Raw genomic sequence first — 10,614 nt, 5'->3', positions numbered from 1 at the left:
AGGGGTTTGTAAATGCACTGGTAGACACATACACAGTGTGCGATGGGGAAAAATTAGGAGAGACACCCAAACCAAACTGATACATGGTCAAGGAAAGATTCATGAAGCATGTGGTTCCCCAGATGAACTTTGAAGAAAGCAAATAGGAGTTACGTGAACAAAAGGAGGGAAGAGGTGACAAACGTCTGGAGATAAGTGGTTATGTGGCAGATTTGGAGACCAGCAAGTTATTTGCATGGGCGGAATGGGCACTTAAGATGGGGAGAATATGGAATGTGGGAGCAGTGGTAGGAAAGGGCTATGCTAGGTTTGAGGGATCTGATAGTCATCAAAGGAAGATGCAGAATCAGCTTACATATATGGACACACGTGGATTTGTATGTTGACTCTACATCTTCATTTGGAATATATATATATATATATATATATATATATATATATATATATACATATATATATATATGTATATATATAATATTATCTGGAGTTTATATTATATTATCTGGAATTCATACAATCATCATGTAGATATTTAAAACCATGGATTAGATAAAATCAGCTAGGGACTGAGTGTAGATAGAGAAAAGGAGAGATCCAAAGGTGGGGACCTGGGACACATCCAGATTAAGAAGTAAAGAAGAGAGAGATTCTTGTTTCCAGTAAGGAGAAGATAGTCTAAATTCTAGGAGAAAGCCTGAAGTTAGAAAGATAAGTGAATTATTGGAATGCCAAAATCTAGAGGGCATTTGCTGCTACTGCCCACTAGGGCTTCAGTCAAATGGCCTAAAGAGTAAAGGAGACAGATGCCTGGTATCTGCCTCAGGTGGGACAAATTAAAAGAGTCTTTTTCCATGTTAAGCTGATTCCCAAAGGTTAAATCTGAGGTAGGGATAAAGTATAAGTAAACCCAACTGCTTTCCTGTCACCTAATGACAGAGGACTATGGGGGAGGAAGCCTGTCTTTCTACTGAAGAAAGCAGGAAATGAAAACAAAAAAGAAAAGCAGAAGAAAACCTATTATTCCCCTATGTTCATTGCAGTGTTATTCACAGTGGCCAAGACACAGAAACAACAAAAGTGTCCTTCGATAGATGATTGGATAAAGAAGATGTAGTACATATACACAATGGAATATTACTTGGCCATAAGAAAAGATGAAATATTGCCATTTGAGACAACATGGATGAACCTTGAGATTATTATGCTAAGAGAAATAAGTTAGATAGAAAAAAGAGAGAACCATATGATTTCACTCATATGTGGGATACAAAACTGAAAGTAACAAATGAACAAGACAAACACACAAGCAAAAACTCAGACAACTGTTTAATAGTCACCAGAGGTTAAGGGGGGAGGGAGGTGGTAGAAGAGGGAAAAGGGGTCAAAAATATGGTGACAGAAGGAGATTTGACTTTGGGTGGTAAACACACAATGCAATATATAGATGACATATTATAGACTCGTACACTTAAAACCTATATAATTTTAGTAACCAGTGTCAGCCCAATAAATTTAATAAAAAAATATTCTAAAAAATAAAAATAATAAGATAAAATAAATAAAAAAAGACAAAAGAGCTACATAGCGCTTACAAAAATAGGAAGTTCAAATTAACATAAAAAAATTCAGTGGAGATGTTTGGCCAGGTTAGCCTCATCAGACAATTAGTGAACTACCACATATATCCGTAGAAATTATCCATATTGTAGCATAGAAAGAGGGAAAAGAATATGGAAACCTCAGAACAAAGAGTAAAAGACATAGAGGATGAAGTTGGAGGTTAGAATTCCAGAAGGAGCTGAGGTAACGGGGCAGAAGCAATATTCAAAGACATGACTGACAATTTTCTGGAATTCATTGAAAGAGCATGATATATAAAAATAAAGTACATCTGAATACATCAGAGTGAAAATGTAAGAACCAAAGAAGAGGAAAAATATTAAAGGCAGCCAGAGGGAAAAAATATCAATAGTCTCCAAAGGAGTGGCAATTAAACTGGCAATTGACTATTCAGCAGCCGGGATAAAAGTCAGAAGATATGTTGAATGTACTGAGAAACAACAATTGTTAAACTATCTATCCCTAGCAAAAATATATTTCAAGAATGGAAACACAACAAAGGCATTTGCAGATAAACAAGAACTGAGGTTTTTATCACCTGCAGGTATTACAGGACGTACTCCAAGTGGAAGGAAAAGTGATCTCAGATAGGACAGAGAAGCAGAAGGAATTAAGTGCAAAGAAAGTGGAAAATATGTGGGTAATTATAAATAAATGTCAGGTGTGTGAAATAGTTATAATATACATGGTGGTGGTAATAAAAAGAGAATTAAAGTGTCAGTATTCTAAAGTCTTTATACTATATGGAATCAACAAATATTTTGATTAATTTTAGACTTTAATAATTTAAGTGCTCATGGTGTAATTGCTAGAGTAATCACTCTTATGGACTGAATGTTTGTGTCCCCCCAAAATTTGTATGTTGAAGCCTTGACCCACATGTGATGGTATTTGAAGATGGGCCTTTAGGAGGTAATGAGAGTTAGACTAGGTCATGAGTTTGGGGCCCTCACGATGGGGTCAGTGGTCTTTAAGAAAAGGAAGAGATCTCCCTTTCCCTCCACATGCATGTGCACACATCCAGGAGAAGCCATGTGAGGGCACAGTGAGAGGTTGCTGACTACTACGCAAGGGGAGAACTCTCTCCAGACACCAACCCTACCAGCAACTTGATCTTGGACTTTTCAGCCTCCAGAATTGTCAGAAATAAATTTCTGTTGTTTAAGCCACCAACTGTATGGTGTTTTATTATGGCAACCTGAGCAGACTGAGACAATCACTGAAGAAGTAGAAATTAGAATTTCTAAACTCATAGAAGGTGCAAAAGAACGAAATAAAAAATATTGTCAATCCAAACATGTGAGAAAGGAGAGGAAAGGAAGCAGAAAACAGATGGAACAAATACAATGTGAAAACTATGATGGTAGATTTAAACTCCACAGTATTAGTAATTACCTTAAATGTAAATGTACTGAATGTTCAAGTTAAAATACACAGATCATCAGACTGGATCTTAAAATTCTACCTAATAGCATATATATTTACAAGAGATATGCTTAAAATATTAAGATTCAGGTTTAGAAGTGAAAAAAAAAAAGAAAAAAGAAAGAAAGAAATGTTAACCAAAAGAAATTGGTATAACTAAATTATGATTGGAAAAAATGAACTTCAATGCTAAAAATTATTAGAGGTAATGAGAACCACTTCAAAATGATATAAGGTTTAGTTCACCAAGATGATATGAAAAATTAAATTTGTCATGGTTCTAATAATATAGTCTCAAAATATATAAAGCAAAAGTTGATAGACCTATAGGGAGAATACAGGGAGTATTCGGTGTATTTAAATCTCCCCAAATATACTGTCATATGGGGAGATTTAAACGTATCTCTCATAAGTAGGAAGATTGTTGCCATAATTTTAAGAGAGTTGGTACCTCTGGGGAGAGGGAGAGATTTTTACATTTTTTTTGTACTTTTAAATTATAGTTACTATTCAATATTATATTAGTTTCAGGTGTACAGCATGGTGGTTAGTCATTTATATAATTTACAAAGTGATTCCCCGATAAGTCTTACACTCACCTGACACCATACATATTATTGACTGCATTCCCTAAACTGTACTTTACCAGGACTATTTTATAACTACCAAATTGTACTTCTTAATTCCTTCATCTTTTTCACCCAGCGCACCACCCCCATCTGGCAACTATCAGTTTGTTCTGTATCTGTCTCTATGAGTCTGTTTCTGTTTTGTTTGTTTTTTAGAGGCCACATACAAGTGAAATCGTATGGTATTTGTTTTTCTTTGTCTGACTTATTTCATTTAGCATAGTACCCTTTAGATCCATCCATGTTGTCACAAATGTGACATTTCATTCTTTTTTATGGTCGAGTAATATTCCATTGTCTATGTGTACCACCTCTTTATCCATTTGTCTTTGGATTGGAGCATTTAAATCATTTACATTTAAAGTAATTATTAATTGATATGTAGTTATTGTTATTTTATTAAATGTTTTCTGATTGTTTTGGTAGCTCTCTGTTCCTTTCTTACTCTCTTGCTCTCTTTTTCTTGTATGTTGATCACTTTCTGTAGTGTTGTATTAGGATTCTTTTCTCTTTATTGATTGTATTTATCTGCAGATTTCTGGTTTGTGGTTACCATGTGTTTCATATATACTAAGCTATGTTTATAGCAGTCTATTTTAAGTTGATGGTCACTTAAGTTCGAACACATTCTAAATTCACTACCATGTCACTCACCCCTTCCATCTTTATGTTTTCGTCTTTCTATTAAAACATTTTTTTGTGTGTGTTTATGTGTTTCCTTTAATTTATTGTAATTACACATGATCTTCCTACTTTTGCCTTTTAACTTTCTACTAGCTTTGGTGTTGGTTGATCCACTGCTTTTATTATGTGTTTACCTTTGTCGATGAGACATTTTTTCTTCATGATATTTTTTAATTCATAATTTAATATTCTTTTCTTCTTCTTAAAGAAGTCCCTTTAACATTTCTTGTAATACTGGATTGATGAACTCCTTCAGTTTTTTCTTGTCTGGGAAGCTCTTTATTTCTCCTTAGATTCTAAATGATAGCCTTGCTGGGTAGAATAATCTTGGTTATAAGTCTTGTTTTTCATCATCTTGAATGTTTTGTGCCAATCTTTCTGGCCTGCAAAATTTCTCTTGAGAAATCAGCTGATGGCCTTATGGGAGCTCCCTTGTATATAACTAACTGCTTTTCCCTTCTTGCTTTTAAGATTCTCTCTTTGTCCTTAACATTTGGCATTTTAAGTATGATGTGTCTTGGTTTAAACCTCTTTGGGTTCATCTTTTTTGGGACTCTCTTGGGCTTGTACATCTATTTTCTTCACCAGGTTAGGGATGTTTTCCATCATTATTTCTTCAAATAGGTTTTCAATTCCTTGCTCTCTTCTTCTGGTACCCCGTATGATGCTAATGTTGTTACACTTGCTGTTGTCGAAGAGGTCCCTGAAACTATTCTCAATTTTTAAAATTCTTTTTTCTGTTTGCTTTTCTGATTGGGTGTTTTTTGTTACCTTGTCATCCAAATCACTGATTTGATCCTCTGCTTTATCTGATCTGCTGTTGATTCCATTTAATGTGTTCTTCATTTCAATTATTGTATCCTTCATTTCTAACTGGCTTTATTTAAATTTTCTTTTCTGTTTCCTATTTTATGTTTCCTATCATTTTGTGGAAGTGCTCACTGAGATCAACTATTCTTCCCTAAATTCATTGAGCATCTTTGTAACCTGCTTTTGAACTGTGCATCTGGTAGTTCGCTTGTCTCTACTTTGTTTAGTTTCTTTTATTTTTTTCTGAAGTTTGGTTCTGTTTTTTTCATTTGGAATATATTTCTTTGTCTCCTCATTTTGGTTGCCTACCTGTGTTTGTTTCTATGTATCAGGTGGATCTGTTTTGTGTTCTAATCTTTGAAGTATGGCCTCATGTAGTAAGTGTCTGAGGGGCTCAGTGGTGACATCTCCCTGATCACCTGAACTGGGTGCTCCAGGTTTGTTCCTTGTGTGGATTATGTGTTCCCTCTTGTTGTCGTTGAGTTTTAATTGCTGTTGGCATGCCAGTGGGTGGGATTGACCCTCAGGTTGATTGGCTGTGAAGACTGGCCATGACTACAGCAGACAAGCTATTATACCAGGGCAGACCCCACAGAGCAGGATTCACTTTAGTGGGGCTCTGGTACCCTTGGGCATGTCATTTGTGGCACGAATTGGGTGGTGTTCTAGTGTGTTCTGAAGTTGGACACCAGATATGTTGGTTCTGGGGCCCCTGAGGAGGGGCTCTGGTAGAGGCCCAGGTCAGTTGCTGTCTGTGTCTCACCTGGGGCTACCTAGTAGGAGCTACAATGTGGTCTGCAGTTGATACCTGCCTGTGCTGGGCTTGGGGGCACCTGCGAGTGATTATGCTATGAATGGAGGCTGGCTGCCACTAGTGCCAGGATGGGGGCTGCTTAACAAGTGGTACAGGGCATGCTGAGGCCAGCTGATGCTTGTTGGGGATTTGTGGACCTTTGAGAGATTTTAGGAAAATCTGCAGCACAGGTCCAGGTTGCCCACTTGTATAGGTTAACTTTTGAAAGAAGTTCCAGACAGCTACGTGGACTGATGGGCTGGGTCTCAAAGAGTCAACAGGGTGGGACTAGTTGAATGGAGACTCAGGTTTGCTGCCTACCTGTACCTACAGGCTGTGTGGGGTGAGGGCTCAACAAAGGAACAATGGCACCTGTGGGCACTTTAGTACTGGAGAAAGCTGCCCCTTCAGCTCTTGCCTTTAAGCTGCTCCAGTGCAGGAGCTCACAGTGAGTGAGTCCACCAGTGAGTAAGTCCATGCATGGGCCCTTTAGGAGGAACACCTGGAAATCCAGCAACCCTCTGTCTCACCTGGACAGAATCCCTGCTGATTTTCATGGCCAGATGTTGTGGGGACTCCTCTTCCTGACACTGGTGTTCTGGGCTGGGGGTCCTGGGATGGGTCAGGGACCTCTCACTCCTCAGGGGGCACTTCTGCAGCCCAGATATAATTTCCAATTCTTAACTACGATATATGAATGTAGGACCAGACCGTTTCATATTTCTGCTCCTCCTACCAGTCTTGATGTGGCTTCTTCTTTATATCCATAGTTATAGGACTTTTGTTCAGCTAGTTTTCAGATGGCTTTCCAGGTCCATTGTTCTATACATTAGTTGCAATTTTCATGTGATCATTGGAGGAAGTGAACACAATGTTTGCCTGTTCTGCCAACTTGACTGGAAGTTCAAGAGAGAGGTTTTCATTAGGAAGTGGCATATGAAGGGCTTCTGCTGTTCCATAATGTTCTATATCTTGGTCTAGGTGTAGATCACACACAGACTTTGTAAGTACTTGTTGAACTGAGCATACAGGTTTCACTTACTTTTCTGCATGTATGTAATATTTAATATAAAAATACTAAACAAATAAATCAATGAAAAAGCAGAAATCTGAGCAACCTGCATGATAATTGAGGACATGTGACTGTTGTGGTAGTAGGGAAACCTAAATAAACAGTGTCTTAGAAGGCAATTTCAGAAAATATGTCAAGGAATGTGAATGAAAAACTGTCTCATATGCTGTTGATAAATCAATGAACACAAAGACTGAATATTAATGTCTGGATTCAACAGTGTAGGGGTGACTAGATGGCTCAGTTGGTTAGAGCACGAGCTCTTAACAACAGGGTTGCCAGTTTGATTCCCACATGGGCCAGTGAGCTGCGTCCTTCACAACTAGATTGAAGGACAACAGCTTGACTTGGAGCTAATGGGCCCTGGAAAAACACACTGTTCGCCAATATTCCCCAATTAAAAAAAATTTGAAAACAAAACAAAACAGTGTAGATGCCAGTGTAGATGCCATTGGAGACTTAGACATGAATTGCTTTGGTAGAGCAGTAGGGTCAAAACCTGATTGGAATGAGTTGGGAAGATAGGAAGAGCAAAATCAGAGATAGTCATAGCCACTGTATTAGTTTGCCAGGGCTACCGTAACAAAGTATCATGGACTAGATGACTTAAACAACAGAAATGTATTATCTCACAATTCTGGAGGCAGAATTCTGAGATCAAGATGTCACCAAGGTTGGTTCCTTCAGAAGGCTGGGAGAAAGTCTATTCTTTGCCTCTCTCCTAGCTTCTGGTGATTTGCTGAGAAGCTCTGACATTCCTTGGCTTCTGATGCATCACCCTGATCTCTGCCTTCACCTTCACATGGCATTCTCCCTATGTGTGTGCCTCTGTGTCCTTTTTATAAGGACACAGTAATACTGGATTAGGGGCCCACTCTACATCAGAATGACCTCATATTTACCAATTAGATCCGCAATGACCCTATTTTCAAGTAAGGTCACATTTTGAGGTAGTGAGGGTTAGAACATCAATATGCAAATATTTGGATGACAAAAGTCAACCCCTAACAACAAGTATAGGCAAGGTATAAAGGGGACAAAGAAATAGAGTTTGCTAGAAGAAGATGTAGAATCAAAAAAATATATATGTATATATAATATTAAAGGATGCGATTATGAAGAGAGTGTCTGCATATTGATTTTAGTAACCCAGTAGAAAAGGGGAGAATTGGTAGTTTAGGATAGAGAGGGACAATTGCTTGAGAGATGTTCTTGAGTGGGCAAGAGGTTTTAAGATCCATTGCCTAAGTAGAAGCATGGGCCTGAGAGATGAGCAAGGACATGGTATCCATAGTAACAGGAGGGAACGTGGATATACGGGGACAGATGGAGTAGGTTGATAAACATGGCAATGGTATAGAGTAGAGGCTCTCTTTTGTTGGCTTCTGTTTTGTTGTGAATGAAAGTAAGATGATCAGCTGATAGAAGGGAAAGGAGGTAGTGGAAGGAGGCCAAGGGAAGAGAAGGTGTGAAATGGTATTATAGGATAATGAGATAATGAAATGTAGTAGGATTGCTGGGCACATTAAAGCTTGTTTGAGATTGGTAGCTGTCAATTTACAGTATGATTAGTTTGCTTGTGGTTTGTCTGTAGTCATGGTTAACTGTGTGGGTGCAGGGCCAAAGCAGGCACAGTGCTGGACTACATTAGGTATTGTTTCTGCCAGCTGAATACCACAAAGTGTGAGAGGCAAAGGAGTTGAGGGAATTTGCAAGTGTGTGGTTAGAGAATGGACCATTGAATCCAAGCTGGGTAAAAGAGGAGATAAGGACACAAAGGTGTTAGAGACAGTGGTAATAGGAAGGGAACAATGGATTGGTGGGATTAAAAGATTCTGAGAGCTGAGATGCTATGAAAAACATTGGAAAGATCACATCCCTCCTCTGTTCAAAATTCCCAATGGGGATGCATCCGAATCATAGAGAAAATCTTTCCTGTGACTTATAAAATGTGGCCCTACAAAATCTGCTTCCTCACCTCCTTTCCAGTTCTCCAGCTTCATTTTCTACTTCTTTCCCCCTCACTCCCCTCCAGACACACTGGTCTGTTCATTGTTATTTGAACACTCCAGATAAGCTTCCATCTTGGGTCCTTTGCATACGCGGCTACTTCTTTGAAGAACACTCTTCGTCTACATGCCTCTGAGTCCATATAGCTCTCTGGGCCATGTGTCTTCATGTCTTAACCCCTTGAAATTCATGTCTTTTTTTTTTTTTTTTTTTTTTTTGGTATATGTGGGTATTCTTAGCCACCCTTTAAAAAAACTCAACCTCTCAAATACTCCCTAACCCCCTTTCTTGCTTTATTTTTCTTATAGCACTTATCATAAACTAAGTACTGTACACTTGGTTTACTGTCTCCCATCAACCCCATGTAAGTTCCACAAGGGCAGAGATTTTTGCTTGTTTTAAATCAGTTCTATCTTAAACAGTGCCCTGTACACACTACTCTGTTGAATGAACGAATGCAATATAGGGGATGGTGAACAGTGAGTGTAAAGCTTGAAACTGAGTGTAGAGAGGAAGAGAAGTTATGGATAATGCGTGACAAAGTCTAGGGTATGACACAAAGAATTGGTGGTAGATGGTAAAGGTCAAGGTCTTTGGAGAAGAGGTGGTTAAGAAACTGGGAGGGTGACTCCCAAGAATTTCAAAATCACTAGGAATTACAGTGAGTGTTAGAGAGAGTGACAAAGAGGAGATGAAATCCAGGAGTGACGGCGTCTATTGATAACTGCAATAGCAGGAAGTGCTGTGTTGTCTGATGGAGTTTTAGGGAAGAGGAAAGGAAATTGGTTAGGAATCTGCAGCCAAGAGCAAAGAGGATACCGACCCTATTGCTAAGCTCAGTGGTATGAAGCAGCTGGTTGAGAAAATAACCAGTACTTGAGAGTGTTGCAGGGGAAGAAGTATTCTCCGGGAGAACCAAGTTTCAGTAAAACAGAAAGACAAAGGGAACTTTGAGCAAGAAGAATATAGAAATGGAGATTTTGCTGATGATGCATTGTGATTTTACATCTCATAAGGGAAAAGGTTCAGGAGTTGGGTAAAATTAAGGATTAAACAGGGCCTTGTGAAGGGGAGAATCAATGTGATGAAATGTCTGAGAGTCTGTGGGATCTTCCAATAACCAGAGAAATGGCAAAAGGAATCAGTCTTTCTAGGATCAAGGCAGAGTGTTTGGTGAAACCATGAATACTGAAGAATTGGAGAGAGAGAGAGTTGGTGGGATCTGGCTAGGAATACATATATATATATATATATATATATATATATATATATATATATATATACACACACACACATATATACACATATATATATATATATATATATATATATATATATATGTATGTATATCTATATCTATAGATATGTATATCTATCTATCCATCTATCTATCTATCTATCTATCTATCTATCTATCTATCTATCTATGGATTTCCTCTTCCCTTTTGAGAATAATAAGGAAGCTGGAAAGGAGTGATCTCACCTGGAGAATGAAGAACTGAAACAAGTGTTTTTCTCTTTTGCATTAGTTTTCTAGGGCTGCCATAACAAAATACCACAAACTGGGTGGC

Source organism: Rhinolophus sinicus, chromosome 15 (genome assembly GCF_057876585.1).
Source record: "Rhinolophus sinicus isolate RSI-liver-muscle chromosome 15, RSI-T2T, whole genome shotgun sequence".
Lineage (NCBI taxonomy): Eukaryota > Metazoa > Chordata > Mammalia > Chiroptera > Rhinolophidae > Rhinolophus > Rhinolophus sinicus.
This window is presented reverse-complemented; position numbering follows the sequence as displayed.